Source organism: Crocuta crocuta, unplaced genomic scaffold, assembly GCF_008692635.1.
Source record: "Crocuta crocuta isolate KB4526 unplaced genomic scaffold, BGI_CrCroc_1.0 scaffold299, whole genome shotgun sequence".
Classification (NCBI taxonomy): Eukaryota; Metazoa; Chordata; class Mammalia; order Carnivora; family Hyaenidae; genus Crocuta; species Crocuta crocuta.
In genome coordinates, this window is record NW_027532747.1 from 3,487,284 (window position 1) to 3,500,256 (window position 12,973).

The 12,973-nt window shown below is 45.5% G+C and overlaps 1 protein-coding gene across 1 annotated transcript in view; it reads left to right on the top strand.

Annotated features, from left to right (window-relative positions):
* BCL11B (BCL11 transcription factor B) overlaps positions 1–12,973 on the top strand; it is a 109,425-nt gene that overhangs the window by 79,636 nt on the left and 16,816 nt on the right. The gene's annotated exons all lie outside the window — the stretch shown is intronic.

The window sequence follows — 12,973 nt, forward strand, 5'->3', positions numbered from 1 at the left end:
TTGGGTTTTTGTAATTTTTTTTTTTTTGACATGTGCAGGTACTTTTTATTATTATTCTTTGTGTTTAAATTCTTTTAAGAGATTCTGTTGGGTACCCATCCCTTCTTCGTTTTTGTTGTTGTTTTTTTTAAAACCCAGTAGTAGCCTGGAGCAATGTAGAAGGGAAGCTTATCTTTTAAATTATAATTTGGGGGGGAGGGCGCTGCTTTTTTGAAATTTAAGCTAAGCATGTGTAATTTCTTGTGAAGAAGCCAACACTTAAATGACTTTTAAAGTTGTTTACTTTTTTAAAAAAAAAAAATTCCTTCTTTGGTCCTGAAATAAAATATGGCATGCTTTATTNAGCCGGTGGTGACCTGCCGTGACACAGAAAGGAAGAAAGCCGCGGTATTCTTTCAGGCTTCTGGCTTGACTGCTTCTGTCTCTCTCTCTGCCTGTCTCTGTCTCTCTGTCTCTCTCTCGCCCCCACCACAAAAAATCCCAAGTCCTATATTGCTACAAGCGATAACTGACCATGTCTCAAGCAGACAAGTGCCCTGAATGAGGTGAATTGAATCGAGAGGAGTTAGTATTCTCTCATTTAATGCACACACATGACATTGTACGGACAGGGGGGAATATCTTGCGACTTTCTGTTCCCTTTTACTGGAAAAGCAGGGAAAGAGTTCCAACCGAAGGTGCCCAGCGCTACTTCCCAATTTTCTTTTTTTACTATCCCATTAGGTTGGAAGGTACTAAACATTGGACTGTTAAGATTAGACCCTGGAATTCTGTTGACCCGCACTTTAAAGCTTTTGTTTGCATTTAAATTAAATGGCTTCTAAACAAGAAATTGCAGCATATTCTCTCTGGCCCAGAGGTGGGTTAAACTGTAAGGGGCGGCTGAGATGGAGTGTCAGTGTTGCTAAGCGTGGCATTCACAACACTGGCACTATAAAGAACAAAATAAAATAATTTATTGGACAGTCTTTCTACTGCCATTCAATTTGACGTTGAGTGCCTTGAAAACTGATCTTCCTATTTGAGTCTCTTGAGACAAATGCAAAACTTTTTTTTTTTTTTTTTTTTGGGAAATGAAAAGACTTTTTAAAAGAGTAACAAGAAAAAGTACTTAGACACAAACGAAGCCACACTTACTTTTAATTAGATTAAAATTTTAAAATTCTGGCTGAAGATAGAGGACATGAAAATGCCATAAGGACCCAATCAAATGAAGAAATAAACCCAGCACAACCTGGGACATCCTTAGCTGAATGATCCTCAAGCCCTTTTGTTTTTGGGGAACAACGCTGCTTAGATTTGGCGTGGAGGTGACTTACTGCTGAATTAAAACTCAAGTGACAGAAGTTAACACGCTGATATTGTTGAATGAAAAACAAAACAAAACAAAAACAATTCAGGAACAATGGCTAATTTTTTTTTTTCTAAAGTTAAATTTAGTGCACTCTGTCTTAAAAATACGTTTACAGTATTGGATACATACAAGGGTAAAAAAAAAATCGTGTGTATGTGTGTTGGAGCGATCATTTTTTTTTCAAAGTTTGCTTAATAGGTTATTAAAAAAATGCCACAGTGGCTGCGTGTATATTGTTTTCTTTTGGTGACGGGGTNAAAAAAAAAAAAACCCTTTTCTTTTCCTTGAAAATGTTGCAGTAAAATTTAAATGGTGGGTCTATAAATTTGTTCTTGTCTCAGTAACTGTAAAGTCAGTTTTAGTAAATTCTTTTCTGCCTTGGGTGTTGAATTTTTATTTCAAAAAAAATGTATAGAAACTTGTATTTGGGGATTAAAAGGGGATTGCTACACCATGTAGAAAAAGTATGTAGAAAAAAAGTGCTTAATATTGTTATTGCTTTGCAGAAAAAAAAATCACATTTCTGACCTTGAACTTATTTTTCTCTTCCCACCCCCCTCTGGAATGGATATATTGGTTGGTTCATATGATGTAGGCACTTGCTGTATTTTTACTGGAGCTTGTAATTTTTTAACTGTAAGCTTGTCCTTTTAAAGGGATTTAATGTACCTTTTTGTTAGTGAATTTGGAAATAAAAAGAAAAAAAAAACAAAAACAAACAGGCTGCCATAATATATTTTTTTAATTTGGCAGGATAAAATATTGCAAAAAAAAATTTGTATGTGAAGTCCTATTGTACAGGAGAAAGAGTTGTTTGACAACCTTTGAGGGAAAGAAACAAAAGGAAGTCGTTAGATGCTTTGGTTCACAGATCATTTTAGTTGTATATATTTTTGTCGAAATTGGCCTCTACAAAGGACTGTTCGAGCAGGGCTTCTCCCCGAATGGCCCGAACCTTGCATCAAGGCTCCCTGGTGTGGCCGCAGCAGACCCGATGGGAAATCCTGTATTCGTGTTGAGTGGGGAAAGTTGGTTTTTGTAAAGATGCCGGTAACATCTCGCAGGGCCCCCTTGTTCTCTAAGAGGCCATCTGCGAGATGTCAGGCGTTCGAGGAGAGAGCGGGAGAGCATCTTCCTTCTCTACCGTCCGCCTTGGCGGTCACCACCACATCTGCCCTCGAGAGCAGAAAGAAACGCAGACCGAGCTTGCTTTAGTCCTTGGGAAAACGTGAAACAGACATGTAAGATGCAGGAGAAGGAGCTGGTGAACCAGCCGGGCACTGGGGCCGCGAGCTGCTGTTGAGACCAGCACAAACTGGATTTCAGGAAGGAGTCCCGTCCCAGCCAGGGCCTCTCATTGCCGCGGAGAGTGTTGGCCTGTTGTCTTTCTTACCTGCTCTGCTGCTTTTCCCGCTGAAACCCGCATTCCGTCCGTTTCCGAGTGCCAAGGGCCTGGGATGAATTCGGTGCCTTTCCATCTCTCTCTCCTTCCTCTGCGTTTCCTCTCCATCCCTCTCCAGCCTCTATCAGCCCTTTGTCCTCTTCATTTTTATTTAATTTCTTCTCTCCCTCCCTCCCTGTACCCCCTCTTCCTTCTTCTTCTTCTTCTTCTTCTTTTTTTTTGTAATTATAAGTAGCTTTAAGATGAAATAAAGTGGTGGTGTTTTGGATGAGGGAATAATACATTTTTTAAAAAAATAACCTATATCAGGAAGCCATTTTTTATTTCAGGAACTGTAAAAACCATTATTTCAGGTTATGAAAGTATAACCAAGCATCTTTTTAGGCAATTTCTTTACCAAATGCAGAAATCTTTCTTCTGGGAGCTTTTCCGTTCGGTACCCCCTCCCTCCTTGCCACCTACCTTTGCAAAGTGAACAGAAAAGGGGAGGAGGGGAGAGAAAGCTGAGATGTCAGTTTCCTACCTGCCCCACCCGCCCCGACCTGAAGACCCAGGGGCTGCCCATTCCTCCGGATGCCCTGTTAAGGTTGCTTGAGAGCCTCCAAGGAGGTCCTCTTGTCATTGAGAAAGCTAGCCAGCCCTCACCAGCTTACACAAAGTCACCCGAATGCTAGGACGAAGCCATCCTAAAGCACAAAGATTGTGTGTCTCTGTCGACCGCAGAGAAAAAGCGCATTATGCTTCTCTTTCACGTTTAAAAAGCCAACCCTGGAGCAGATGACGCAGTGAGAGGGGCCCCCGAGCCTGGGTGACCAGCCCACCTGGGGCCGGTTTCCATACTGCCACGACTTTGTTCAAAGTTGTCCCAAATTGGAACCTGCCACTTGCCATTAGAGGGTCTTTCACGGGGAGAGGGGGAGGCTGAACTACTCTAAGCAAAACGCAAAAAGTAAGGAAGCCAGCCTTTCATCCCAGTCCGAAGCGATGCAGCGAAGGTTTATGTTGCCACAGGCAAACCCGTGATTTTGGTGCTCTTTCTATCTCAAACCCTGCAAAGCAAAGTTCCATTGATTTAAGTTGTTTGCATTTGTACTGGCAAGGCGAAATATTTTTATTACCTTTTCTATTACGTATTGTATGAGCTTCTGTTGTTTACTTGGAAGTTCTGTCTTTTACTACAAGTTTGGAACTATTTATTATTGCTTGGTTTTTGTGCTCTGTTTAAGAAACAGGCACTTTTTTTTTTATTATGGATACAATGTTGAGATGATAGGAAGTCATTTCAATATGGCTTAGTAAAATATTTATTGTTCCTTTGATTCTCTGTACAAGATTTTGGGCCTCTTTTTTCCCTTAATGTTATAATGTTGAGTTCAGCATGTGTCTGCCATTTCATTTGTACGCTTGTTCAAAACCAAGTTTGTTCTGGTTTCAAGTTATAAAAATAAATTGGACATTTAACTTGATCTCCAAGCCTGGTCCTCTTCTGTGTCTTTTAGGGGTGGGGGACGGAGAGTTCATTTCCAAGGGCGAATTGAAGGTCCGTCTCCACTCTCCTCTTGACCCAAACCCTTGTTCCCCTATCTGGGAAGACGGGAAATAATGGCCGGAGAGACCGATAATTCTCTTTCTTTGTCTTGTGAAGCAGCATGATTTAGATTCAAAGTCCTGACTGCACGTTGGAGTCACCTCTGGGAGGGTTTGACAGTCCTGGTGCTCAGGCCCCACCCACGCTAGTTTCTATCAGAATCTCTGGAGGTGGGATCCAGACGTCAGGATTTTGGCAAGTGATCCAGGTGATTGACTCTGCTATCCGGCCTCTTTCGAGAACGAGTGGTTTAGAAGAAAGGGCACTGATCTGGGAATGGCAAGACTGGGGTCAAGGTTACTTCAGCTAACATTTCTGACTCCCCAGGGAGAGCCACTGGGTGTGGCACTGAGGGGTCAGAGTGAGACAGAAGCCCTGCTGTTAGCATCCAAATGGCTCTGTGCCCTTGGTCAGGTCCCCTGGGTCCTCCGTCGGTGAAGCAAAGTTGTTGGACTGGATAGCATCTCTGACCATCTGTGACTCTTAGGAAGATTACCTTCCCCTCCCATGTGCTAGGTGTTAGCAGACTTGAGGAAATGTTCCTTGGGGATAATCTCGCAGAGCCAGAAGAAGAAACAAGGTCTTTCAGAAGGAAGTAGCATTTAACTTGATTTTTCCCAGTGCCTGGCCTGGGGCAGCCGAGATGGAGATGGAAGAAGGCATTCCACTGGGTTTCAGCCAGCTAGGCACACCGCACCCTTCCGTCTCCCCCTTGTCAATGAGTGTCAGAGCCCACCTTTGAGTGAAAAGGGATCAAAGGCCCACTGGCTTCTTCCTGACCGCTCTTCTTATGTTTCCTGCTCTTAAAGACACAAAGAACATTCCACACACGTCGTTTCGGCGACCTCACTGAACCAGGCCCAACCTAGGCAGCCCAAGAATCTTGGCGAGGACTCTGCGAAAAACGAAGACTCGCCCTGAAGCCGTGCTTCGTGAGGAGAGGTGAGAGCAGAGGAGAATCATGGCAGCCTGTTTCTGCGGGTCCTGTTTCCACTGCAGACAGGTCGCCGTTCCCCCGAGGCCTTGCCTGAGCACTGCGGGACCAGAAGTGGGGTTTGAACCTCAGATCCCAAAACGGTAGTCATTCAGGAGGAGACCTGCCCTACTTTCTAGGAGCTCAGGGAAGAAGAATCCCCAGAGAGGCATGCTCTCCTTTGCCATGGGCCCTGGGCTCCGAGTCTTTGCCCAGCAGGCTTTAAAACGCAGGTGTCCAAGGCGTGGTGTGGTTCCCACCCAGAAAACGGGCACGTGGCTGAAATGAAAGGCTCAGTCAAGTGCTTTCTTGCAGGCTGTCCCCTCCCTCAGCCCTACTAAGAAGGCCAAGTTTGGGGGTTGCCCATGGGGGCAAAGGAAAGGCTCAACTTGATTCTCACCATTGTCCCTTAAGTCGCTCTACCACCTCAGGCCAGTCCTTTCTCTTTTCTGGTCTCAGGTCCCCCACCCGAAAAACAGAGAGTTAAGGTGATCTGGAAGGATGCATCTTGCCTTTGAACGGTTGGGCCCCGATGACCTCTGTGTGCACAGGGCACCCACACTCAGCGGGCGTGTTTATGTCAGGAATGTTCCCCATGTGGATTGCACGGATCAGGGGGAGAATGAGGTTTCCGGGATTTTGCTGGTGGCAGTGAGGTGTCCTCAGCCACCCTGCAGCTCACAGATTCTGCACATGTTCCAAGCAGTCCCAGCCACAGCTGGGGCCGGAACAGGCCGCTGAACGCCTGACTGTTGAGCTGTAAGTTCAGCAATTAAAGTTAGAAAACACCCCTTTCTGCCTTGGAGAGAAAATGAGATGAATAGAACTTTAAAACACGTTAAATGCGAGGGGCGCCTGGGTGGCTCGGTCCGTTAACGTCTGGCTCTTGATTTCGGCTTAGGTCATGATATCACGGTTTGTGGGACTGAGCCCCATGTCGGGCTCCACGCGGAGCATGGAATCTGCTTGGGATTCTCTCTCTCTCTCTCTCTCTCTCTCTCTCTCCCTCTTTCCCTCCTTTGCTCTCTCTCAAAATAAGTAAATGAACATTAAAAAAATCTTAATGTGTTAAAATATATGATGAAACTTACGTGATTTTTAAGCCAGGGAGATGAGGATTCTGACCCCGTGTATAGGTGAAGTCTGAGTTACCAGCTGCCTGCATTGCATAGCCTTCAAACCAGTTTTTATAGGGTTCTGGTTACAGACCACCTAGGATGCTCTAAGGAAGTTAAAGCTGGTTGAGACCAGGAGTCTATTTCATTCCCCCAAGCAAATCCTGAGCTGGATATCAGGTCTGGGCACAAAGTCTTGGGCCTGGGCTTTGTTCTTAAGGAACTCCTTGTTCAATGAGAGAAATGCACTATGAAACCAGACTGCAGGACAGGGTGGTGTGGCCAGTGAGAAGAGTGTGGGGGAAGGGCGGCTGATCAGCTGGGGAGAGGGAAGACTAGGTAAACCATGCAGCTCTTTCAATGATGAGTTAAGATTCACCAGGATGATGAGGACAGTGAGGAAGAAAAGGCATGTCTTGGAGAGGGCACGACAGGGGAAGACACATAGATATTGGAAAAGCACAGTGAAGCCCACGGACAAACAGAATCCTATAGTTGGTGGAGACCCTTAAAAGTCACCCTGTATTATCCCATTTAACCTACGCATCTTCTCCCAAATCTTAAGGTGTAGCACATCCATCCAACCATCCATCCACTCATCCATCCATCATCATCCATCCACTCATCCATCCATCCCATCCATCCATCCCATCCATCCATCCATCCATCCATCCATCCATGTACCTGCCATCCATCCATCCATCCATCCATCCATCCATGTACCTGCCATCCATCCATCCATCCATCCATCCATCCATCCATCCATCTGTCCATCCATCCATCCATCCATCCATCCATGTACCTGCCATCCATCCATCCATCCATCCATCCATCCATCCATGTACCTGCCATCCATCCATCCATCCATCCATCCATCCATCCATCCATCCATCCATCTGTCCATCCATTCATGCATCTCTCCAACCATCCATTCATCCATCCATACATCCATCTATCTGTCCATCCATCCATGCATCTGTCCAACCATCCATCCATCCATCCATCCATCCATCCACTTATCCGCCATCCATCCATCCATCCATCCACTTATCCATAATCCATCCATCCATCCATCCATCCATCCATCCATCCATCCACGTATCTGCCATCCATCCATCCATCCACCCACAAATAGTTCATTTAATAAACATTTATCAAGGGCTTATGCTGTGTCACAGACTCTTCTGGGAAGTTACAAATCAATAAGATGCACCCCTGCCTTCCAGAGGTTCACCTTTCAGTGGGCAGGATAAGACATCCACCATTCTGTTGAGTTATTTGTTCTCTTAACTGTCCTGAGTTTCCTACAAAGTGCCCCCATTCATAGGCCTTGGGGATACAGCTGACTCCCAGTTATCCGGGGAGGCAGAACGTGAAGAGACGATCAGCACTGTATGGGAGCACAGGCTTCAGCAGGAAGCTGGAGGGCACATTAATGTTCTTCATTACAGATTAGGAAACTCAGTCCTCGGTCCATTCTACACTGCCACCATCTAAACTATCATTCTTTGCTGTGGTTTATTTCTCTCAGGCTGCAATGAAAATATATTTGTGTCTCTGTGATCTTCTATAATTAAATTTTTTAAAAAATAAATGTTCAATTTAGGAGACATCCTAGGATGTGAACCCAAGGCTCCTGTCTAGAGGAAGTGGTGGTACTCTCCCTGTTCAAATCCCAAGATATGATAACGATGCTGGCATGTCGCTGGTGGGACAGGCCATAGGCAACTTTTTGTGGCTCAAAATGAGCTGCAGGCTGAAATTTCCAAAGGGTAGGCTAGTCTTCCATCACCTTCGGCACTCAGCACGCTGAGCCCTTTCACCTTTGTTTGGAGGTACCATTGGGAGTTCAGGTTTGTTACCTATCTCGTGTTTCAACCACATTCCCCTAATTTTCTCTGGAAAGCTCTGGATTACTGTGTATCAGAAGCCTAATGATAGTCTGACTCTTTGATCTGGTGATGTAATTCTCAGGAATGATACTAAGTATTTTAGTTAGCGATTTCTTGGGAGAGGAAGAACTACAGATCTATAGACTGGTTGCCTCAACATTTGGTTAAATTCTTTACTAATAGTTTCCATCCTTCCTCTCCCCACAGGCTGTGAGGAGGCCAGTAGGAAACATAGTAAAATATTTTTTAAAAAAGCAGTAAAACATCAGGACCAGAGAGGTGAAAAGACAGAGCAAAATGTATACACATGCATAAGAATATAGCCTAGAGAAACAGGCTATATGTTGCTGCACTAGAATCACGTATTTGAGTCTATAAGCTTCTTCGGAGCAAAGGGAAAAAAGAAACATAGACACAATGCTTATGATTCAAGAGGAGAAAACATGTCCGGGAATGACACATAATAGCAAAATTTTCAAAGCAGCCTCTGTGTTCAACAATAAAGGAATGACTGAATGAGAAGGTCCATTATGGGATGTTTATATCCCCGTAACATGAGGAGGTTGAAGACTTAGGTAATACTAGGAAAACTGTGCATGATGATGTTAACTTTCAAAAGAATGGAGAATATGCATGTGCTAGGATCCGACACGATGGCCACTTGACGCCGGGGTCGATGTCTGTCAGAGGCGTATGCCGGAGGGAAACCCTCAACAGAGAGGTATCTTCTCCTACTTTCCCCGGAGTTTCAGGAGGTTTGCCCTACTACGTTTGCAACTGAAAATATTCAAGTGAATAATGGGGGTTAGGCCCTCACAAATGTCTCCCCAACATTTTCTCTCTTGTGGCACCATTTGCTCCGGCTAATCATTCCCCAAGGTGTGCAAAGGCTGAGCACACAATCATCCCTGGACAATATGGAAATGTCTGAATTAACCCCAAAGATGTTCACTGTAGCTGTGTTTACTACAGCAAAGACTGGAAATAAAGGAAATGTTCAAAGACAGGAGAGTAGATCGGGAACTGATAGGGATCCATGCACTGGAATAGAGTGCAGATGTCGAAAACAATGCTATGGGAGCGATTTAAATGGCGCTGGAAAGACGTTCATGATGGAACGTTAGATATTTATGCACATTACAGGGATTTTATGAAGACATGTATGAATCACAAGTAGGGCTGGAGGGAAATGCACGGGAAGGGTAATGGGGGCTGATTACATTTTAGTGAGCCGCTTCTGCCTGCATGTGGCAGGTGGGCTGTCATGGTCAGGAAGTAAAGCAAGAGTTGGGGAAGGAGAGAGATTAGCCGGGACTTACCTCAGAAGAGTCGGAGGTGGAAGCAGAGGTCCGATTCAGGACTCTTTCTGGAAATAGAGAGAAGCAAATAGAGACGCGCTGAGGGATTGGCCGTGGGTGTGGAAGGAAGGTCAGCATGGGGGATGACGGTGCCTTCCTGGCCCCAGCAGCAGGTGCATGGCCACTCACGGACCTAGGGGGAGACTGGAGGTGAGCGAGCATCATGGGGTAGGTGGGAAGGGACTCAGGGTTCTCTCTGGCATGGGAAGCTGGTGGTGCCTGCCAGTTAAATGCTGGTGATGCCTATCTCGCCAGGTTATCGAGAGAATTCAGAAAGAAGCATCTGCAGAGCCACAGCACAGCACAGTTAATAACAGAAGACACTAGAGGTACAGACTGCTGTGTTCATAGCTTAGCTCTGACATCGATAAGTTGGGGATCTTGGCCCAATCACTTAACCTGGTTGTGCCTCGGCACCTGGTCTGTAAAACAGGGATGCTAATAGCACTTCCCTGTTATGGACTGAATGTTTGTGTCCCCCCACAAATTCCTATGTTGAAACTCTGACCCCCAGTCTGATGGTATTTGGACATGGGGTCTTTCGGAGGTAATTAGGGCTATGTGAGGTCATGAGGACTGAGCCCCTTCTAGGAGGAGGCACCAGAGAGCTTGCTCTCTTACTCCCCCGGGGAATACAAAGGCTAGGTCAGATGAGCACCCAGTGAGACAGTGGTTGCCCACAAGCCACGATCGGAGGCCTCAGCATGAAGCCTACCCGTTCCGCCTTGATCTTGGACTAACAGCCTCTGGAACTCTGGGAAGCAAATGTGTGCCGTGCAAGTGCCCCAGTCCACGGTATTCTGTTGCGGTAGCTGAGCTGAGTAAGGCAGCCTCAGGGTTACGATGAGGATGCGCTTATTATTATTTGTGCATGTGCTTCTGTATCCAGTGAACCAAGCACCAGGAAAGCTCTGGGCCACTGTGACTGGGCTTCAAGTCTGCCCCCTTTCTTAGAGGACCAGGTCTGGTGTTCTCAGCAGAGTCAGCCCACGCTTATCAGTGAAGGTAGCCCTTGGGACCCTCCATGCTCTTCGAATTGGATGTTCCACTGTCTCTTCCAGGTAGCACGTCACACGCCTGTGCTAGAGATTCACCGAAGCTCTGCTCTACCCACGTCAACCCTTACCACAAGGCTCACTGTGATGTATTTTCATCTGCCTCCGACGGTCGTTTGTAGGGCTGGCTGCGATCAATCACTTTCACCTGGCGGTTCTCGCCACCACGGCCGATGGAAACAAACAGGAGAGTTGTGTAAGATGCTTCCCATTGCGTCACCGACATCAGTTTTACAGTTTTGCTCAGCGCCTGCCATTATTCCGCGTTTTCTCGTATCGAGGATTCTCATGGATCTGATTCCTTGGTGGCTTGTATTTTCAGATTGCAAGCTCATCTTTGTGGATTTTCCCCTTGGGATGGGTCTGATGATCAGGTTATATAAACGTCCCTCGGATCTCCTTCTCCGGGTCTTCAGCTGGTCTAGAAAGGGAGAGTGGAGCTGGGTCCCGCACATGCTTCGTTCCTGTGCTTTTTTCCACCCAAGGCCTAGGCAGGCCACACGCTTCATTCCCAGCAGGCATAGCGTGTCTTGTTCTCCTGTTGCTGATGGCCGTGGCTCTTTGAAATCCAGGCTTTATGCAAGGGGTTCCGTTCCAGGTGCCCAGCCTCCCGTGGGCTGATGCCTGAACTCCAGTGCCCGGCTGCACATTCCACTTCTGGGTCTGAAACCCACGAGCTATGGAATCAGCTCTCACATTGTGGCGTCAAGTTCTCTCGCTTTCAGTAATCCCTTCTTTTGAATTTAGACACACACACAGTATGTATAACCATATACTATAACTGCATATTATCTAACTACACAACTATAGTCATGTGTATATAACTATATCTGTACCAATAGATACATATACTAGCTAGCTGTAGAATTATACAGTCATATAGTTTGTAACTATATTGTTATACACACACACACAAAAGACTATATTGCTATCTGCCCCTATGTTAGTTACATAAATGGGTGTGTAGAACAATGTAATAGATAAGAATTTGTGACATTTTATTCATCTGGAAGTGAATATGCATGACTTCTAGGGCTTGGTGTTACTAAACAAATATCTCCCTTGATATGTCCGTGGGTTTCATCTTGTACCAGGGTCCCTCTTCTCTGAGTTTTGCTCTCCCTGGTTTCCGTTACCTTCAGTCAACACAGTCTGGAAGCAGGTGAGCCTCCTTTGATGTACTTTCAGGAGGTCAATAGTAGCTTAATGCTACGTCACTCACCTCACTTCATCCCTCCACGTGGGTATTTAGTCACCTCACATTGTCACAACGAGGGTGAGTACAGCACACTAAGATATTCTGAGAGAGAGAGAGGGGCCACATTCATATAACTTTTATTACAGTACATTGTTATGATTGTTTCTTTTATTATTGAGTATTGTGGTTAATCTTTTACTGTGCCTAACTTATAAATGAAACTTTATCATAGATAATGTGTGTACAGAAAAAACATAGTGTATACGGGGTTTGGTACTGTCTATGGTTTCAGGCATCCACTGGGGTCTTAGAACTTATCCGCTGCAGATAAAGGGACCTCTGTGTTTGAGTCATGTTACTTGCTGTGTTTTCCTTTTTGCCACAACTGCCAGGAAGCTCAGTGTTAAAGTTAGTGTTCAACCCAGCACCCATGGATGTACGGAGAGATATATATTATATATATAATTCCTCCTTCTGTACTGTTTCTGATTTTCTATTTTGGCAGTATATGTGATCTTACTGTAACCTCTTCAATACCTTTTACAAGATGGTAGAGTAGGGAGTTAAATAGACTGCTCCTCTCACCCCTGAACCCATTCCAGAACACTGCCTGCCCTGCTCTGCTCGTGTCTGGACCCCCGTTGTATCTGAAGCTCCCCGTCGATGGTCCGTCATGACTGCCTTGTGGCAGCCCTGGTGTCACTGAATTGCACTGTTTAAAAATCTAGCGTATTGTTCTCTGTCTTCTCATCAACTTGGAAACTTCAGTGTGGTGGAGGGAAGTCCCTTAGAATCGGACACACTTGTGGCTGAATAGTAAACTCAGCTCTGCCTCTTATCAGCTAAATGCCTGGGGTCGGGAGTCTCTTTGCCTCAGTCCTGGATCTGTCATATGGGGACAAGAAATCTACACGGTGGAGCTGTTTTGAGGATCAAACAGGAAAACGTAGACAAGGTGCTTGGTGCATAGAAGGTGCCAGTAGAATTCCATTTGCTTTTCCTTTTGTTTCCCAGTGCGGGGCCTGTGTGCTGAGCAAG